The sequence below is a fragment of the Lissotriton helveticus genome, chromosome 2_1 (assembly GCF_964261635.1).
Source record: "Lissotriton helveticus chromosome 2_1, aLisHel1.1, whole genome shotgun sequence".
In the NCBI taxonomy this organism is placed as follows: Eukaryota; Metazoa; Chordata; class Amphibia; order Caudata; family Salamandridae; genus Lissotriton; species Lissotriton helveticus.
Window position 1 is genome coordinate 1,224,684,599 of NC_136059.1, and position 21,518 is coordinate 1,224,706,116.

The following is a 21,518-nucleotide window of genomic DNA, read 5'->3' on the forward strand; positions in this document are numbered from 1 at the left end:
AATGTTCTATTCAAACTACGAGCATTAAACAACGAGCAAAACATAAGGTAGGCTCAAGATGAGCAAGTATAGTTAGGCGGTGTGTAAACTAAAGGAAAGTAAACTAAAAGAAAGCATATCAATCAACAGGAAATCTGAGAATGAGATCGAGTCCAGAAAACTACACTACTAATCAGATCACTACTTTCTAATATAGCGCAATTTAAGAGAAAAAGAATGAAATGAATATACTTATAACAGTATTTTAAATGTAGATCGTATTTTATCCAATGGGAGCACTTGCTCTGACACTCCAGGGATATAAACCAATCAGGGCGCTACTTAATGATGACGCTCCAGACAGTTCTACCAACCAGAGCGCGGCAGGGCTATGACGCATGCAGCAGCTGCAGCTGCAGGCTCTCCCCACACGCTCTCACTCGCAAAACCAGCCCCTCCCTTACAATTTTCGATTGGGGCACTTTTTTAATCGTTTTAAACTACGGAGAATGATTTATTATTATAATTAAAGCGAGGAATGTTTATAAAATTAATTCTGATCACTTTTTACTTACTTCTAAATGATTAACAACGTGGAATACCTTAATTATAGCCTAATTAACACAGAACATTCTAAAATGCTCCTGAATGTTTTAAAATAGCACAGTTCACCTTTTTATACTTTTCAACTATGCTGAACACTTTTGAATTGTATTTTATTAGTGTGCAGAGCTTTTAAATGTATTTAAACACTGCACAACATCATAAAAAGTCTTAGAATGGTACAGACTTTATCCTGAACTTTCCTAAGTACCTTAGAATTACTTTTGGTACATTTTAGTGAATACAAAAAAACGAAACTCATCTGTCTGCTTCTCTAATTAGGATAGTTTACATACATTCAAGTATCCACACTTCGGAATAGTCGGCGCTATTCACACTAAGGATAATTTCCATTTGCCAGTAGAGCAACTCTTACCCTACCCTTCTAACACGTAAGAATATGAACTCATTTTCCTCTGAACGCACCGCGAAGTGACAGTATCTAAGAGTTCCACTTGAACATACCTTACAAAACAATCACGCACTTTCACACTGAAAATTCCCTAACTTCAAACACACATGAAATCCGTACAGGACTCTCACCTGTTTATAGAAATCATGCACCGTTAGCAAAATAACACCGTTATCCGTACAGGACTCTAACCTGTTTATAGATATAAAACATGTACCCGTACAGGACTCTCACCTGTTTATAGATAATCATGCACCGGCATTACCCTGCCCTTCACTCAAGCTTGAATATAACTAATACTCTTATCACAGTGAGTTTTATGAAAGGCGCTTTGTCCCTATTCTCATGCTGCTCTAATTTCTTAGAAAACCCTCACTATTACAAGATTCACACCTAGCCCTAAAACTGTGTTGCACGGCGACAACACTGTGGTACACGGCGATACCACTAGTGATACTCGGCGATATCACTGCAAACAGAACAGATGTCTTGTGTGACTGCCTTCTCATCACACAAACTGTACCGGTACAACTCACATATACCACAAAACAAACAAACTCAACATGTGTTAAAATTTAATCCTATGAATTTACCTACATATATGTATCATGCATGTAACATGTATGTCAAAAACAACATATATAAACCATCCTCTGCTACCAGAAATTGATCCAGCGCTCTCACCAAAATATTGCACAAATGACACTATCTACTACCACAAAACTTACACTACAACACTAGGCCCATATCAACAATAGAGCGCTTGAATCATGAGGCGATAAGATCTAAATATAGTTGTTTAAACCATCTGCAATAATCAAGACCAGCTTGTCATTTTAGAAAGTTTATTTTAACACATCTAGAAAAACTTAGATTTTGGTATTTTATTAAACAAGCATTAGAAAATGTCATAAAGAAAGATTTATTCAGTATTAATAAAAAGAGCATAAATCAAGAATTATTATTCATTAGCAGAAAAAAGTAAAATTAAGCATTTCCAAAATCCTAACTATATCTCAGTCTCTACCCTCATCACCTAGTAATAAAGTAATTAATAAAAACTCCTGTCCTCACGTGTAAAGTCCATCAGCATAACATCGTCCTCCAGAATTCTCGAGCGTAAGCCAACTATGTGTTCTCTGAACCTATTCTTATACCCTAATTTTAGCTGAGCTAACTATTTTTCACATTCCAGCAGACGAATTCTAGTTCTCCATTGGCTGAGCCACCTCGTACCACAGTAAACTGTGACACCTCCTTCTTGCATGCCCGGGCAAATTCACTAGTTCATTGTTCATGTAGAAGTCTTGGCAGCTTCTCCTTAGGCTGCTACATTTTGTAGCGACAGCTTCCTTTTAACCTTGAGCTTGTCAGCTCTGAACTCCCGTGGCACGTTAGCAAACGTTAGCAAATTTCTCCAAAAAGTCATCTTTTTAGCAGTTCAATCCAAAACCTTTCAAAATAAAAGCTCAGAGGCCTTTTCCATCCTTCTTGGAATTATTTTCACTTGAGCCATTTTCATCATTAGGCCTCTTTCAGAAAGCGTCAATTTTCTGCGCCACTGTCCCTGCGCCACTTTTAAAAGGGTACTATTTTCCTGCAGCCATCTCTAAGCTTCACTTGTAAAACTATTATATAAACAAACACAAAGAATGATTAATGAAAGAAATACAGTTTGTTCTGTTGCCTCCCATCATTGCTAATTATTAACCCATTAGTCTAAATTACCTAGCAGTAAAGCACAAATAAAGCAGCATTTTATATCTACCAGTCTTCATGAATCCAGCAGGGTTCTTTATGCACCTATAAAGAATATAGTGACACCACATAGACAAGGGAAGCAAAATAAGCACATGCCATTATTTTAAAAACAGCTGCTATTAGTTATGACATGACAATAGACAAGATTAATTTATTATTTTCCACATACATAAGAATGCAACATAATGCACATTTATGAGCACACATGTTAATTTCCCGCGTGTTCTGTGAAAATGCAACTTTAAACTAGGTTGAATTATTATACACAGCACAAATTGTTAGCATTATTAATTTATTTATGGAAGTGTGACTTCACGGGTTTAAACAGATTTCTGTTTTCTATCCCGCTCCATCAACCCCACGCATATTTGCTGGCAAGGTGTTCCATAGCTTGGCTGTCTTCACTGTGAAAGATCTGCCTCCCACTCGAGACTTGGCAAAACGGGGTACGCAATGCAAGTGCTGGGAGTTAGATCTTAGCGTGCATATAGGTTGGTATGGGACTGTGACTGAGATATCTTGGCCCCTTGTTATGTAGGGCATGGTGGGCTATCGTTAAGGACTTGAACTCGACCCTTTTTGCAACTGTAAGCCAGTGCAGTTTCGTAATATGTGTGGAGATATGGTGGCGGAACGGTGCCTGGCAGAAAAGTCTTGCTGCCGCATTTTGTACCATCTGGAGTCCATGGATCAGATATAGAGGAAGCCCAAGGTACAGACTGTTCGCGTAGTCCAGCTGAGATGTCACTGTAGCATGGACTACAATCCTGTGACTTTCTTCAGGTAGAAGGTGCAGGAATTTCCTAAGGCTTTTTCGTTTCCCGAAGCAGGATGACGTGATGTGCTTGACTTGAGTTGCGAAGGAAAGATCTGAGTCCCACTTGATGCCCAAATTCCTAGTGGATTTTGCTGGGACAGGGGGGAATACCCAGTTCCACTGGCCACCAAAGTCCAGCGGGCAGTGGTGAGACCTGGCCGAAAAATAGGACCTCGGTCTTATGTGCATTCAATTTGAGTTTGTTAAGGTTCATCAAACATGCGATGTCCTTTAAACACCATGATAATCTGGCAAACGAATCCTCAGAGTGGTCTTTGAATGAGAACACTAGCAGGGTGTCATCAGTGTAAGAGACAGCTTTTACTTCCCAGGAATTAATAATAGTAAAGAAGGGCGCCAGGTAAATATTAAAAAGTAAAGGGCTGAGGGCCGAGCCCTGTGGCACGCCGCACCATAATAGTTTAGGGTCTGATTGATGCGGTTGGAGAAAGGCTCATTTGATCGATCTGTAAGATAAGACGTAATCCAAGCAAGAGCTGTATCCTATTTCCCTATCTGCTGAAGTCTTTCCAGAAGAATGTGGTGAGCGGTCGAAGGCCACCAACAGATCTAAGAGGATCAGCTTTGCAGATGCCACTGCATCTACCAACATTCTCACTGACTCTGCCACCTCCACCAAAGCTGTCCCAGTGCTGAAGCCTGATCGAAAGCCGGACTGAGTATCCTGTAGGATGTCATGATCATTTATAAAATTGTATACAACAAAGAGAGTGAGAGGGAGGGAGGGAGGCACTCTTGAACAACCTAGTAATATATTAGGAAAACAACAAAAGAGTGACTATGCATACACTGGAAATATTCTCCAAAGGAAAGAAAAAGCAGGGGAAATGTATGCATAGTTACTCTTTTGTTGTTTCCCATTTATAAAATTGGCCAGTTGCCGTTGGACCAATTTCTCTAACATTTTAGCGGGTGCAGGTAGCAGTAAGATAGGGCGGTAGTTGCCCAGCGCCGTGGGATCTGCATCCGATTTTAACAATGGAAGCAGAAAAGCATGCTTCCTAATATCAGGGTAGATGTCAGAGGATAGCAATGTGTTCCAGATCAGGTTTAAGACTGGATTGATCCAGAGAGCCAAGCATCTGAATTGCTTGGGTGGGCAGGGGACTGATGGGGCACGTGGCTTGCACTTTAAGATTTCAGCTAAAGATTCCTGAAGGGATATGGGGCGGAACTCTGAGAGAGTTCCACCAGATTTGACATTGTCCTTTTAATGAGGTGCCGCGGTGTGCACTTTATCCTTGAAGGAGGCATTGACTTTCCAGCTTTTCTCTTCAAAGAAGTTAGAGAGGTAAGTATACAGGGACGGGGAGGCTGGAATCTTTCCCTCAAGAGCCGAAGGCCTGGTGAAGGCTCTTACGATCTTTACTTGTAATCTCCGCACTTTCAATACGCAAGATGAAGAATTCTCTCCAAGCTGCCCTCATCATTTATCTGAGTTTTTTCAAGGCTTCCTTATATGCTATCTTGGCCTCCTAAGAGTAATCTTTCCTCCACAGCTTTTCAAGATTTTTACACCTATACTTTTCAGTTCTTAGTTCAGTTGAGAACCAGGGGGCCGATGGTAACTCCCTCGCGGTCCTCACCACTCTCAGAGCAGCCACTGAATCAAGGGCAGAGGTAATCCTAGAATTAAATGCAGCCACGCCCTCATTCGGATTACCCAAACTCTGTAGACCTTTTCTAAAAGCACAGGGCCCGAACTATCAGTTTGTCGTCTTTTTTCAATTTCTTCTCAGCACCGTCTGCTTGCTTTCCTCATGTTGTAGATTACCCAAGCTGAATAAGAAAGGGACCATATAGTGGTCCGTCCATACCAGACATTGAGGGGCTTCAACTCTCATAGTAGTGATGCTAGAGAAAATGAGGTCCAGGGTATGGCCAGCTCTGTGTGTGAGGGCATTTAGAGGTTGAGTGAGGTTAGCTCCACTAGGTGTCCTTATTAGCTGGGAGATCTGGGCGCAAGTGGGATCATCCACTTAGAGATTAAAATCACCAAGGGCTATGAAATTGGTGTGCTTTAACGATTTTTGAGCTATCAGTTACACAATTCCAAGGTTTTCCCATTTGCGAAATCCGGCGGTCGATAAATTAACAAGCCGGCAAAGCAAAGGGTGGGGGGCAGTTTTATAGAGAAATGTTGGGCTGTTTTATAGAGAAATGTTGGGCTTCAATATTTCCTGGCATAATCATTTCTGAAGTAGAAATGTCCGAGGATTCTTTCGTAATGATAGCAACCCCACCACATCGTCTATCACCCCTCCTGTTAGCACAGAAAATACACAAGCCGGGAGGAATAGCGAGGGTCAAGGTGGGTAGAGAATCCACTTTTAACCACGTCTCAGTTAGAAACATCACCTCCCAGGTGTTATCTATTAGAGATAACCAAATATCGTCCGCTTGCTTTGGGAGTGATTTACACTTAACCAAACCGGCTCTAACCTCACCACTTGACGATCCCCGAGCAGTAGAATGCTTTTCTCTCCTCTGGGTTATCATATCCTGGATCTCCCAGTTAAAATTAAATTCCTTACAGTGGAAGGACATGGCAAAATTGCACAAGTCACCCCATAGAGTTTTTGTGCACCGGTTGCTTCTTAAGGCCAGGAGATAATCATGTAGCAAGGAGATGCACTTTCCACTAGCTGTGCTCATTAAATAGGTGCCAGGGAGCAGTCCAAGAAAGCTGAACTGCTCACCTTTCAACACGGTGCTTGTGAATGTCCCTGCCGAGCAGAGTAGAAATGGCGATCCGCTCGTGTATTGAAGTTAAAAAACAGCTAAAAGGGCCCTTAAAATCATTGCAAATTGGACACAGGGTTTCTAAAAAAATTGCAGGATCAAGGCAAGGGACTGCAAAATAACAGGAGAGACTCCCCCCCCCCCCCCAGGAGCATAGAGTAGACTCACCCCGTAACACGCAATGAGCCTCCCCCGTAACACAGCTCCCACACTAGAGTTTAAAACATGTATGAAATAGTATAGCAGCATAACACAGTAAAAACAGCCAAAAGTAAAACACTCACAGACCTTAAAACAGCTTGACAACGCTGCTCGTCAGCATAGCAGTGCTCATTAAATAGATGCCTGGGAGCAGTCCAAGAAAGCTGAACTGCTCACCTTTCAAAATAGCACCTATGAATGTCCCTGCTGAGTAGAGAAGAAATGGCTCTCTGCTCGGTAAATACAAGTTAAAAAAACTGTTAAAAGTGCCCTCAAAAGCAGTGCAAAATGGACACAGGGTTTCTAAAAACAAATTGCGGGATCAAGGCAAAGGACAGCAAAATAACAGGAGAGACTTCCCCCAGGAGCGTAGAGTAGACTCACCCTGCAACACGCAGCGATGAGCCAGCCCCGTATCACAGCTCCCACACTAGAGTTTAAAACTGTATGAAATAGTATAGCAGCATAACACAGTAAAAACAGTAAAATGTAAAGCACTAACAGGCCTTAACACAGCCTGACACAGGTGCGGATTGCGGCTTGCACCACTTGAGAACCTTCCCTGCATCAAGTCCAGTTGGAGACCGTCAATGCCAGCACCAGGATTGCCCTGCTGACCAGTGTGCTGGTGGTGGGGGAAGGTTGGGGGGTCAGTAGAGGAGTCAAACTCCCAGCCCCCAGCCAGGAAGGATACACCCCGTACACGCTCTCAAGCACTGCCTTGTCCTGCCCGTCGTGGCCCACAGGAGACGGGACTGCCCTCCTCCCCCAACCCAACGCGATTGTTTTGGTGGCCCTGAAGCAGCGCTTGAAGATGGGGAAACTGAAGGCCAATTCTGTGACACATGGAGGTGAGTCCACTAACACTCTGGACTCTTTCCTCCTAAGGACTTCAGATGCCCTGGAAAAAGAGATCAATATCCCTGAACGTAGGCTCTACATGGAGGAGTTTGCCCCCCACCTGAGCAATTTAACACTGAGATCCAGTCTGCAACTGCCATCGATCCCCCAAGTGCCAGTCCAACATCCACCTGTCCCAAGCACTCGATCTAAATAAACCTGCAGTTGGACAGGGTTATACTTTCGCCCACAGAACCTCCCACTAAGAAGAAAAAAGGAGGGGGGGGGTAAACGAGTACATTTTCACATGTTGATTCGGGTCCTACTTTGGCTACTCCTTTAGCTCCTGAGGTATGGCTCTATAGAGTCGAACAGACTATTATCAATTTGCTGCAACCTTTTCTGGAAAAACTAACCAGAATTGAGGCCAATATAGCTTCACTTATTTCGATGGGGGGAAGGACACTACAGAGAGATCCTGTTGATCAGGCCTCTATTACAACTCCTCATAACGGCCTGCCAGAGTCCCCTCGTTGTCCCCCCAAATAAACTATGAACCCCGGGTAAGACAAGCCCCAAAGAAAGATAGAGATGGTGGAGTGTCTAAAGATCCTCAAACAAGTCTCTCTGCACACCTGTTGTCAGTGGACCCTATCAGGTCTTCTCACCATAGATTGAGGAATAATTGTTTGTTCGCCCACCCTGCCATATATCAGTTTAATGCCACACAGACCCAGAGAACATCCAGTGATCCGGACCTTGCCATGCCAGTGTTGAGGCTGGAAAAATGGCACATATTTGAAAGGAAAGGCCAAGGAGATTCCTATACAAAACTAGCCCTTCCGCCAGCAGCCTGTCCATATGTGAATATTTTGGCTAACACTCCAGAGTTAAATTGTAATCAAAGGGAATCAACTGAACAACTAATTCATAAAGTACGTCATTGGACTAACAAACATGCAAAGGGACAGGCAGAATCTTTCTCCACATACTGGCAAGAAAATACATAACGGCAAGAAAATAACATTTTCAGGCTGGATTGTGTGGTAGTAAATTTTAGGTCCTACCTTACGATGCAGAATCTCTTCAGGTTATTACCTATTGACCCATCCCCGGATACACAGATGCTTGCGTTGCCATTAGGCTTCTTTTATAAAACAGTAAAACATAACCCTTGGGGACAGGGACCTGTGTTTCATTCAGCGAAACAATCATCCAACTTGAGGCCTGCAGCTAATCCCCTTTTAACTTGTAATTGATTCACTGCACTTGCAGATCTTGAAGCCTGTGATTGACTGAGGACCAACGGGTCAACCACCATCTCAGCACCTACCTGTGTTACGGAAGGGTCAGAGCATTCCCTGCATTGCACAGAAGAAAACAACCAGATTAAGTTATTTGTCTGGAATATTGCAGGGTTGGAGTTTAAAGTCGTCTGACCACAAATGGATTAAGATCATAACTGCATTCTATTTGACATGTCTTCAAGAGACATGGGAAAAGGGCTTATCCATCTAGACGGTTACCGTCCTTTTAACACTTCTGCCCTTCCTTCAAAATCAGATCGTGCTAGGGGAGGGATTCTGACTGATGAAAAACACCCTTAATATTGAAGTTTTGTCTACCCATAATGATTCCCCCTACTATAATATATTACTTCTAAAAGGTACAGGCGGTAATATCATGCTTATCATTCCTTATTATAATACTAATCCGCGGGTGAAATGACAAAGGTTGTTGAGGTACTTGAAGGAAGGAGCAATGCATTATTCAATACTCTTAATCAGATACCTCGCAAATTATGGCTGGGTGATTTTATCGCACGTGATTGCTCCTTTCTAACCTAAGCAATATGTGGATTAACTGATGAGACAGGTGAAGGTATTCCCCACTTTACCAGATTGGGGGGTGAGGGTGTCGCCCCACTGCTTTCTCGCAGTGTGAAAAGGCAGAAACATAAACGGTAAAAACTACCATTTATGTTGCTGTTCTCGAGGACCGGGGGGAGTGGCTTACCCACTATTGTGGGTTATGCTATTTGGTCGGCCCAAGGGCCGACCAACTCAGTCATGTGCACTCCCTCTTTTTCGCAGCCTACATAGAGAAAATGGCCTGACTGGGGCGCTCCCTGCTGCGCCTCACCTATCACAATGCTGCCAGTGCAGCGTTGTGATTGGCTTCGGTAGGGGAGGGAGGCGGCCTGCAGGCTACTTCCTGTTCCTGCAGCAGGAACACGGGACCCGCTGTACCATTACACCAAGACCTGGCAGGAGCGGAGGCGGGCGGTACGCAGCAGTAAGGTACGTTTTATTTTTAATATTCTAATCCCCCTGACGCCCCTCACCTCCTCCCACAATGGCCGCCTTCATATAAAAGCATGTTCAACAGAGGTTTTTTAGCATGGTCAATGCAATGAGCAGTGATTAAAGTGAGCAATATCAAGTTCACAATGTTATAAGTATAGGGCTGACAGTGTTTCTCATTGGTGTTTCTCTGTAGTGTTTTCTGTCTTGAACGGGTGCACAACAAAAGTAGTTTCTTTGGGATGACTATGCTAGACGCTCTAATTTTGCCAAGGTTATGCAGCAAGGTGTTATTTCTCTGCGAGGCATGTAGGAGGCGCAGAGCCAGCAGGGGGGAACTGCACCTTTTTATGTCGGAGTCACAGCAGCTAAATAGTGGTCTGCACTCAGCACATGAAAAGACTTTTGATTAAGTAAATAGAGCCAAGGTGGCACTGCTCGTCAGCCTGAGCACTGAGGGTGCCAGGAGCAGGTCAGAACCGTTACCAGGGGCACCCGTGCAGGGAGGGGTGCAGTGACCGGCCTGAGCCCTTGCACCATGAAAGCCTGGTCAGTGAGAGGGTACATGAAGAACCGAGATTCAGCCGAACAAGAGCAAGGGAGCATCTTCCTGTTTCTACTAAAGAGGTAGTCGCCTTGCAGAGATTTCAGTCAGGCAAAGCAATTACCGTTTTATTTGCGACTGGTAGCTTTTCCTGGGTCTCCATTCAACAGGAAAGTGGGGAGCAGTCAGTCGGGAAATCAGCAAACCATCAGACTCTTTAAAGTGATCCTGCCATTTCCACCTGCACTTTGCAATCAAATGCTACACGCGGCATGAAAAAAATCCAAAGAATCCATAATCCCTGATTAACTGGTTTTTACGCCAAATAAAATGTGAACAGTCTCGAGACACCAGACACTGAACAGTAGCTGCCTGCTCCATTGGCTTGCACGGAAATAAATATATTCACAAAATACCCACGATCAGGTGAAAGAATCCCGTCAGCAGCTTAACACCAAAATCATCATTCAAGAGCTGTGAGAAGCACCGTTATATTTTACAAATGCTATCACAAGGCTAAAAATAACAAGAGCATGACCGTATTGCAATTCTGGTCTCTTTTTAGCTTTTCAGATTGAAAGCACTCACACAGTCCCCTCTTTGACCCTAGTGCCATAAGTAAAATGCAGCCGTTGGAGTTGAACGGCAGTGTGACACTCCTCTTTGTGGTCTTGACCTCTGGTCCGGGCCTGGGGTAGGCAGCAAGCAAGTTAGACTCAGTGCAAGCAGTCGGATCCGAGATTGCCTACAGCATTGTTACCTTCTACTTTCAGAGGCCGCCGTTCCCTACTCCCTAAGCTAAAGATGCCTGCAGGCCTAAACATTTCAGTGCACCCTTTCAGTCCTGGAAATTGGCACTGTTTTCACCAGGAAGCTGTAGCATGTAATCATTTGCTGTATTTTATTAGGGCTATCGCTCTGATGCTAAAGTGAGGTAAATGATGAGAGAGTGGAGAGAGAGGTGTGGGAGATGGAGAGAAGGTGAGAGGGAGAGAGAAACCGAGAGACATCTGGACTAGTTGCATTATCAAAACTCAAGAATTGAAAGTTTCCCAGGTCCATGTAAGCATGTATATTATGTGCAACATATTTATGATATATGTTCTGTTGTATAGCACTAATACGTTATCCAGAAAGCCACTGTGAATGTAAAACGTAGGTTCAGTAGGTAGCTCAGTGTGTTAATGTGCCTGCGGCTAGCATACGGGTATTTGTGACTTACTGGCCACAAGTTGCAGTAAAATAGTTTAGTAAGATAACTTCCATAGGGCGAGGATTTGTGTCTAACCTTCACACCATAGGTTTCATTAGCGATAAAACAATCAACGCGCATGTTCCAGTCCCCGTGACACAGCTCAGAAGGCTACTGTGCCTACTGCAGACACGCAGGTGTCACCTGTAGGCCACAGGTTTCCAATAGAATTGGTCAGGGAATTAACAGGTCTTTTAGAGAGGTCTGGATGTAACTTGAAGTTTAGACATGTAAACCCAACATTTCTTCCTTAGAAGGTTGTTACAGGACATACCAGAGAACCGGGTGGCAGAAACATCAAATGAAAGGCTCATAAAGCCAAACCCACTATCAGGAAACGCTGTATAAAAAAAGTTTTTTATGTTATGTCATGGTATATATTCGTGATGCTAGTTTTTATGTTACGTCACATGTGTTCTTATGTGGTAGGTTTCTGCTTTTTGTATTTCATGGCTTTTAGCACGATATCAGCTTTTAATTGTGCTGTTTTGTTATATGTTTTGGTTTAGAGAATTTCATTTTGTTTCGGTCCAACCATTTTGTTGATATATCAAGCAATATATGTTGACCATAACTTGATTTAAAAAAAAAAAAACACATGAATGCCAAATGTGGCCCTAAAGAGACACCCATATTAGTAAACATTCTAATAATTGTGTGGGTTAGGTGATATGTTAGAATTTACGTGGCACGTGACGTCACTTAATATAAGGAATGTTCAAAGGTTTACATTGTGTTATATTATGTGCTCTGATTGGTTAAGACCCTGCTGAGCAACCAAACGTTTTTGAGTCCTTTCCGGTTATTTGGGGTACAGGTGAGTCTGGAGATCTCCCAGTCGGCAGGCAAGTTGGGTGTGGGGTGTTCTGTCCAGCAAGACTGGCTGCATGTTTCTTCTCACGCCATCTCTCTGCTTCCCTCTTCCTTTCTGTCTTTCTTGTCTCACTCCTTCTGTTACTCCCCCTTCCTTTCTGTCTCTTTCTTTCTCGCTGCCGGTCTTCAACTAGATGTCTCAACCTGAGTGTGTGCTCGCCCCGTCCTTTCTCTTCCTCTCTCTGATTCCCTCTTCGTCTCTGCTGTCTCTCTCCTTCACTCTCTGCCCTTCCATCTTTTTATTGGTGCTGGGCCGTATTATGTGTCTCAACCGGTCTACCTCCTTGCCCTCTCCTTTTTCTGTCTTTTTCTCTCTCTCTGCTTGCCCCTCTATTCCCAATTCTCTCCCCAATCATTGATGTCTTTCTTAGCATCCTGTCTCATTGTGCTCCCTTTCTCCTGTGGTCCTCTCTATTTTTCTGCTCCTCTGCTTTACTCTACATATCTAATCTTATCTCCCCTTTCCCTTTGTAACCTCCCTCTGCAATATTGCTATCAGACGACGGACAGCCTTGTCCCTGGGAGGCATGAGACCTGCATCTGGGGCTACCCCCAGCAGAAACAAACCATTTAACCATAATGTGTACTCTTTTGTGTCGGAGGGAAGCGCCGGGATCCTCTCCTGTCAATTAGTAACAGGGGCACATTGGACTTGTGAAAGATTAGCACACAGTGGCACAGATGGACAGAGCACGTGGTAGGCCAGTGTCTGCTAAGCATCCGATTAGACTGACAATTTTGCCAGTCATTGTCTTCGTTAGAACAGATTCACAATTGCTTTATTAACCTTCCTGCTTTCTCAAATTTGCTTGAAAATGCACCATTTGCCCACTCTTTTTTCAAACTGTTCTCGGGGGGGAGCCCCCTAACCCACGGTAGGTGGACTTTACCCATATTTCTCATGGCGATGCACCGAATAGACTACTTATTATAAAAGACCTAGACATAATGAATCCCATTGCCATGAGCACAGGTTTGTTCAACATACCTTTGGTAGTATTTTTCAGGGATCCACTATTGATTATATAATAGCTTCTGCATCCCTCAAAAACTCTCTGATGTTAATTTTTTTTTTTTACCTTTTAGTCACCATGCAGCTATAACCTGCCAACTGGGATAGGTAGGTATTTACACTCAACAGGTGAGGCAAAAAAAACTCTATGGGCCAGATGTATCAAGCAAAATTGTGATTGCAAACGTTGACATTTGCCGAATTTCACCATTTGTGATTGCAAAATTGTATAGTGCAATGTAGGAAGAAAAAACCTACTTGCAAACTAAGGAATCACAAAATTTGCGAATCCCTATTTTGCGCACACATTTAGAGGATCACAATTTGCGTTTCCCTAAATGCTAATCTAGTAGCCATCGCAAATTCCGATATTGCTTTAAGGAATCGCAAATTACCACCAACTTAAAGTTGATGGTAATTTGCGACTTCCTAGAAAAATTCACTTTTTTGCATTGTTCAAAGTGCCATGTGGCTCACATACATGCCCTTAGGGCATGTATGTGTGCTACATATGCACACACGCATATTTCAGGGGTGCAACAGGGTGTCCTTTTGGAACCCTTGCATCCTTGAAATTGCATGCGCAATTTGCGAGTATCTATTGGGTACTTGCAAATTGCGCATGCAATTCCCACTCATTCCTATGGGTCTCTTGGCCCATAGAAATGAATGGGAAGCCATTCCTTATTTACGACTCGCAATTTGAAGACACTTTTAGGAAAAAACTGGTAGGTCTCCTCATAAGTTGTTCACATTTTATTGCCATTCTGAACAGAATGCCCCACATATTTTGGAGCTGATTACCCTGGCCCCAGTTCTTTTAAAACACTCTTTCTGAAGAAGGGAATCTGTTAACCTTACACATCAATTTTTTGAAGACTGCCTTTCACTAAAGCAAGTACACAGGATTCCTTGGATCATGTATGTCAAAAACGGTCTAATTTCTTTAAGTCTAGCGCTTATATTTGAAAAGCCAAGTAAACGCCTAATCATCTCTAAAAAGAAGATTAAAACCTGATTTCTAAATTTAAAGGCAAAAGAAAGATACAAAATTACCAGCCCATAATATATGGTACGATCCTATTTAGAGGAACCAATTATCAACGAAGGGATAACCTCATACTTACTGTCCGTGACAAACCAATGCCATAGATTCAAACTACTTACATTTTGTTTAACCCTTATCCCCTGCATGTTGGCCTATCCAGCAGGAATGTTTTCAATACAAGAGCACCCCCCTTGCTCATGTGATTGTGTGTTCACGCAGTTTAAACTGCATGTCTTAATTTTCTGTAATTTTTATTCAGAGCTTCGTAAAAGATTCATATTGCCAATCACAATTAAATTAAACTTTAGGCAATGTAGCCCAGGGATGTACTTTTTACAGCTGTTGTCTGATCACTTTGTTTGTTACTTAGTTGCGTTTTTTTATGTCTCTCTCTAAATACTAGGAAATCACATAATAACCTGGAATGAATTAAAAGTTGTAATTTTTTTTAGGATATTGTTTTTTATAGGACATTTTAATAGTCTTTTGTGTATAATGATCAATGTTTCTTATTTGTACGTTTGAACTTTTATGATCTTTTCGAACAAGGATCAAATAAAGTTTTTTTTTTATTTGACTAAAGATATTTCTGTGTAAAAAAAAGTTTGTTTACCAGAGAGGTAGGTGTGACCTTCATTATACAGCAAGTTGCATTTGAAGATTACACAAGAATTTCAACTTGGACATATGTTTGCCATGCGACTATCAAGTTAGACATAATGTTATAGTGCTATAATAGATGGTATTCAGCTATCACTGTTTAATCACTGCCTCTAATGTCTTTATAAATGGCAACTTGGGATTTACCCAGTCGACGATTATAAAGAGAAGAGTTCAAAACTCAACTGTAATAAGTTATTACATTTGAGATCTGACCTTACAATGCTTACTGCCATAGCCAGCAGCTGAGGTGAAAGGCAGGTCAGGTCACAGAGCATAATTAATGCAGCTCTTTCAAGCATAGAAAATGCTCCTTTGCTTTTCTTTCTTCTATTTTCCTACCTTACAATGATAAGCAGAAAGAACATGCTTATTTTTTTCTCCTGTGATAATTGTAGAAAATGTAGAACCTTTGTGCATGTTTCTGCTAAATCTGAGCTACTCTAGCCTTAAAAAAATGACTTGTATTGAACTGTTTCTAATATCATTTTGCAACGTAAATCTAACAGGTATTTGATGTGTATAATTTTGCAACAGAAGGGCTATTTTTATTCTTTGTGTTTGAAAACATGCTCTCTCTTTTATATGAAAGAGCAACGCACTAAGTTTTTAAGTGGTTTGTAGAAAAGGTGATGGTGTACCATATATGTTATGGAATAAAGTACCCCTTGCCGTGCAGTATAAGGATATTGAATGTCACCTCTAAGTTCTATAACCTTACAAAGGTACTCGATTTTCAGCCTCGTTCCCCTACATGGTTATAGAACTCCTTGGTGACTTCGAACATCCTCATAATGAACGGTGGGGGATACTTTATTTCTTATATAAACTTAGGAGTATGTTATCCTGATGTAGCTAGCTTTGACAGCAAGTAAAAAGTAAAAAATGGACTTTAAGCTAAAGCATTCTGATCTGATTTACAGTGGGAGTTCGGAAAATCTGTACAGGCAGTAGGATTGCTTAGTGAACTGAATGTTGTATTTTACAAATGCAGTGTCTGTAAATCAAAATAGCTGAAATCCGAGCTTGGAAGACTCAGACTTCCTTCCTTCGTAGAGAGGTTTAGTATCTATTTTGGTACTTCATCCATGAGAGTTTATGTAATGCTTGATACTACCTGATATGTTGATTACTATCGGATGGGGCGATCAAACAAAGAGTCTGTAAAGAGGGAGCATACATTAATATGTGTGGCAAGGTGTAGTGTCCTTTTTATGCTCCACCTCCTGGCACATTCAACAGATGTGGAGGGGGCCCAAGAGTTCTGAGAAAAATAGAGCTGGGGCATGTGCCCCATCTTGCCCTCCCCTTGAGATGTCACTGCAACGTAGGGTTTGAAGGTGCTCAGAATGGGCGATTTGTAGCTTCATAATTTGTTGGTATTAAAACCCTGCCTGTGCTGCTCCTTTCACTCAGCATTCACACAGGAATCTGCCTAAATCTGCATGTTAACTAAAGCAAAAAAACGTACCGCCCTTGCAGCCCATTTAAATTACCGGTGGGTGAAATGAAGATGGTCAGGTGCTGTGGCATAAATCAGACAAATCTGCTGCAGGTGTTTTCGAGTGGAAGGTGAAGAAATTGTTTTTTAATTTATTTTAATGCATACATATTTTTCTGTAACACGAAAACTGTTTTCAAGGGTTCTGATCGAGGGACTGTGTCCCAGAGATCAGATAGTTTCCCCCTCCTAAGTCCACTCTCGTGCTGAGCTATATGCAGGGCGCCGGAACGTTTTGATCTTGCAGCTGCTGTGTTTTCATCATAATTATGCATTTACAGCATTTGCCATATAATCTATCATCTGCTACATAATATGCAGATTTTAACAACAAACAAAAAATTTTCCAGCTCTCATGGCTCAAATGTTACAGAAATGCAGCAACACATGTTGCTAGGTAGTAGATGTTCGTTTACAAAGTTGACTGGTCACCTTTCTCTCGCTTATAACTACATTTGGGTGTTATTCTGCAACTAATGATGTGAAAACGTTTTCTCCGACAGTGTTAACCTGTGTAAAAATGACAAAATAAAGAAGCAATACTCTTGCAAAATGTGCTTCATTATGCAGCATAATATGGATTTTCTTACAGCATAATTTAGTCAAATCTGCCACATAATTGAGTCCTTCCCTGTGTGGTAAATATTTAAGTAATTTACCTTGATCGGAATTTCTATATTATCAATAAGGTCAAGCATGAAGAGCAGAGTCCGTGGTGGTTAAAATTCAGGGTCTTTATTCAGTAACTCGAGTTAAGGGAGAGCTCCGTCACCTAAGGAGGCTCGGGAATGGTCTCTAGCTCTGTCACAGATAGCATGGCATTTTATGTACAAAAAAGAGGAAGGAGCTTCCCTTGAGTAAGATTCAGTTTAAAGAGAGAGAGAGAGAGAGTGTGTGGCAATCATACAGAGATTATGGCAGTAGCGACGTAACTGTGTCACAATTATGAGGAAGTCATGGCAGAGGCAGAGAGTTGAGAAATAACCCTAGGCTGGTTCCTTAGATAAGAAAAAGAGAAATAGTCGTGACAGGATGTCTGGTGTCATGTGTTTAGCAAACAGGAGCGGGTTTCTCAGAATTGGTCGTGTTTTTGGTAAACGGGGGCTTATTTCTCGGAATTGGTCTGACCAGAAGCGGGGGTGGTTACAATGGGGGCTTGTTTCTCAGAATCTGCCTGACCATAGGAATGTGCAGTTGCAGTTTTGAGGAAGAGAGGTGTTTTGCGTGCATGGACGTGGATGAGAGGGTGTATAATGGGACATACATGACGATAATATTCTATTTTTCCACATTCCCTCCTTGTCCCATAATATACCCTTTTAAGACTGTCTTCCTTAATCTACCTCTATGTTCATTAAGTTGTCCACTTGTTCTTGTAACATAATCCTTTCCTTGTTTTTCTTTCTAGTTTGGGGTCTGGGAATGCAGGTAGTGATACAGAAACTACAGAGTGCTGGACCGCACTGAATACAGAGGCAGCAGGTGAAGAGAATGGCTAGAGCAAGACCTATAACTGTAAGCGCCTTCCATCCCCATGAGGACAGGAGGCCCCAGAGCCAACCCGTCAGGGACCAGGCATCAGTGTCTGTATCTAGCTTTCTGGAAAGTATATGAAGGCGGGAAATAGCGGAATACACCCAGGGTGCGTTATCTGGGATAAATATACAGCAGCTGGACCCGATCAGTTCACATACACCACCACAGTCGGCCAATATGATGTCTAGGACCATACGGTTCTGTAACGTCATGAGTCTGTCGGCAGCCATCTCAGCGGTGATGTTACTTAATGCACCAGCTGTTTCGTTTATGTCTCCCTGGACTACACGAGTCAGTTGTCTTATGTGGCGGCTGTTGATCATAGGCCCCTAGAATGGGATGACTCCTTTAAAGAAATCGCCGGCCTCTTGGTCCGCTGTATCTTCAGCATCTATGGCCCCCCTTCGCCGTCTATTAATTACGGTCGGAGGGTCACTTAGATGGTAATCTGTTGGGGCGGTGTAGGTAGGGGGGAGGAGAAATGCAATGTAACACTTCCCAGACCAGCCTTGAGGTAGACAAGTCCGTGCGTGAGGTCCACAGATAAAGTAGGTGTTGGGGGCAGTAGCCATCGTTGGGAAATTTGGATCAGGTAGGGTGTATGTCTTGTTAAATTCACTATCTCCCATTTTCTGACCCTTGCCCTTTCCTCTTACGCAGACTAGGCCCTTATGGGGCACGGCCCATCCTCCCTGTTCTGTCTGTCTCTTCTGGATTGAAAACGTCTCCCTAAAGGAGGTAGTGTCATTAAAGAGGGAATAACTGGTGCTTTCACTATTGTCTGCTCGTCCCCATGTTGCTGTAAAAGTTACCATCTTTTCGACGGCTCGTACTGTTTTTGTTTTTATCTCGTTCCAGGTACTAGCGTTCTTGGCCTGGCTCTCAGGAATATTCCTAAAAGAAGCGGAAAATATCATAGAGAGTGCATAGGTAGATCCAGCATAGCCAAAAGGGAGAGGAATAAAAGGCATTCCTCCGTGTGCGGAGTGTGGCATTAAACCACAGACCCAGCAATTAGTTTTGTTAATCACCAATTGATGTTGGTGGAGCGTGGAGATGAATGTGTTATTGAAGACTCCTTTCTTCTGTTCTTGAGATGTAAAGGACGATCTACGTGTGAATGCATAGCTGTGTTGTTCAAAGGCGTGGGGGAAGACGGTGGGAAAGCTAGATGAAGGAACCAACCTAGGCAAGCCATGATACAAAAGATAGAAATCATAAAGAGTAGTAAGATAGAAACTTTGTTACGGAATAAATTTCCATTTTTAAATAAATTCTCCATTTTCTTGTTCGCTAGTCTGAGTCAATTTTGCATCCGAGGCCCGAAACTTCCCAGCAACCGCTTCACCAAACCGACGTCCTGGACTTAAATAGCCACCGGTAGGTCTTGGTCAGATGCAATGTCTCTAGCTTGTTTCTGATGGGATCGCAGCCGCGATCTGTACTCTTCTTGGGGAGAAAGTTCAGGAAGGGGCGAAACAAAGTCTGTTGTCTTAATATCAATGTCTTTGGGGTTAGCAACAAAGTCTGTAGGAGTGGGTCCGAAGAACCGCTTGCAATGGCTCGCGTGGAGCCACCCTTTTCGTCCTTCAACCTTGACGGCGGTCCTCGTTGTGAGCAGCACCAGCTTGGGAGACGCCCACCTTCTTTCCAGGGGGCTGGCGCGATCAAGTTCCGGATTAGGACCCAGGTGCCGGGTTGAATGGCGTGGTCCTCCGACGTTGTTTTGTCTGGAAAGGCAGCAGCCACCTGTGAACAACAAGAACGTAGTGCAGACATCAAGGAAGCTAGGTAATCTGTCAGTACATTAGAATCAATGTCAGTTAGCTTTTTATGGGATGGGACACCCCATATATTCGGAGGTCTCCCAAACGTGACCTCATAAGGGGACAGACCCGTCCGGGAATGTGCCACCATTCTCATGTAGAAAAGGGCAACCGGAAGGGCTGTAACCCAGTCTATTTGCTTGTCAGCACAGATCTTGGCTAATTTGGTCTTTAGGGTCTGATTATGTCGTTCGACTAGACCTGCGGCTTGGGGGTGTCGGACACAGTGAAATTTCCAGGTGTATCCTAACAGTAAGGAAACAGCCTCCATCAGTTTGGAGGAGAATGGTTGTCCGTTGTCAGAGTATATGACTCTTGGCAACCCATACCGAGGAAAAACTCCCTCACCAATTGCTTGGCAGTCATCTGGGCACCATAATCTGGGACGGGGGATGCTTCAGTCCATCGGGTTAAGGTACAGACTACTACAAGGACATACTTATGTCCCCGACATCTCTCCATTTGTATGTAATCCATTTGGAGGACTTCGAAGGGGTGATCTGGAGGATGGAACCCTCCTTGTTCAACTGAGACACTCTTCCCTGGATTGAACTGACAGCAAATCATACAGGTTCGTACTTTTTGTTTAGCCGCTGAACGTAGGTGTTTGTTATGCCATATCAAATTTAGACTGTCTAACATCTATGAGTTCCGCTGCTTGGGCTGAATGCACGTGTATTCTAGCTGCTAGAAGGACTGTATTTTCTGTAGTGACAGCATAAGCTGCAGAAAGTTCGCCTGATTGGAGGCGCATACGGGAACCATCTACAAACAGTGTGTGTACTGGTGCATTTAAAGGTACATCTACAAGATCAGACCGGGGTTTTGTGACTAGTTCGACTATCTCTAGGCAGTCGTGTGTTTGGTTGTCTACTGGAACAGTGGGTAATAGTGTAGCTGGGTTGAGGATATTGCATCGCTTGATGATAATGTGGGGTTGGAATAATGTAACTTCATAACCTGTGAGACGAGCTATGGTCAAGTGTAGTGTCTAAGCATGGGCGTAAAATCCGTTCCGCTCGCGGATTTTGCGGATTTTCGGCAAATTCGCAATCCTCGAACTCGCGCGAATTTGCCGAAAATCCGCAAATTCGCACGCAGCGTATTTTTTTGCTTGGTGATTCAATTTTGCGGTGCGCGGTGTTCACTTACCGTCATTCAGCGTTTGCAGAGTTGTTTTTCTCCATATTTTGCGTGTGCTGCGCCATTTTGGATCTTGCTGCGGGATCCCGCGGGAGTTTGGCGACCGCGATTACGTCATCGCGGCTTGCCACCTTGCACAGCTCGCATCGCGAGAGTTCGCAATTGCGAACACGTAGATGCGGCGAGCAGCAACAATCTCGCACTCGCGAAATTTCAAAATTTGCAATTTTGCACAAGAATCCACAAGCAGCATAAACCTTCTAAAAATGATTATTTTTATCAGAATAACTCCTAAGGTTGACATTTGCCTGCACTTTTTTTGCAAGGAGTCCATTTTTTGGGGGGGAGGAAGGAAGTGCCCCACAGTCTCCAACTTCCTGTTCCTGTCCAGCAGGCTCCTCTAAGTGCTTTCTTCATGTGCTGGTCACTTTCATTTGGATCTTG

General features: G+C 43.0%; 1 long non-coding RNA gene across 1 annotated transcript in view; it reads right to left on the reverse strand.

Moving 5' to 3' along the window:
- The window catches only part of LOC144818568 (uncharacterized), a 259,488-nt gene that overhangs the window by 140,927 nt on the left and 97,043 nt on the right, over window positions 1–21,518 (reverse strand). The gene's annotated exons all lie outside the window — the stretch shown is intronic.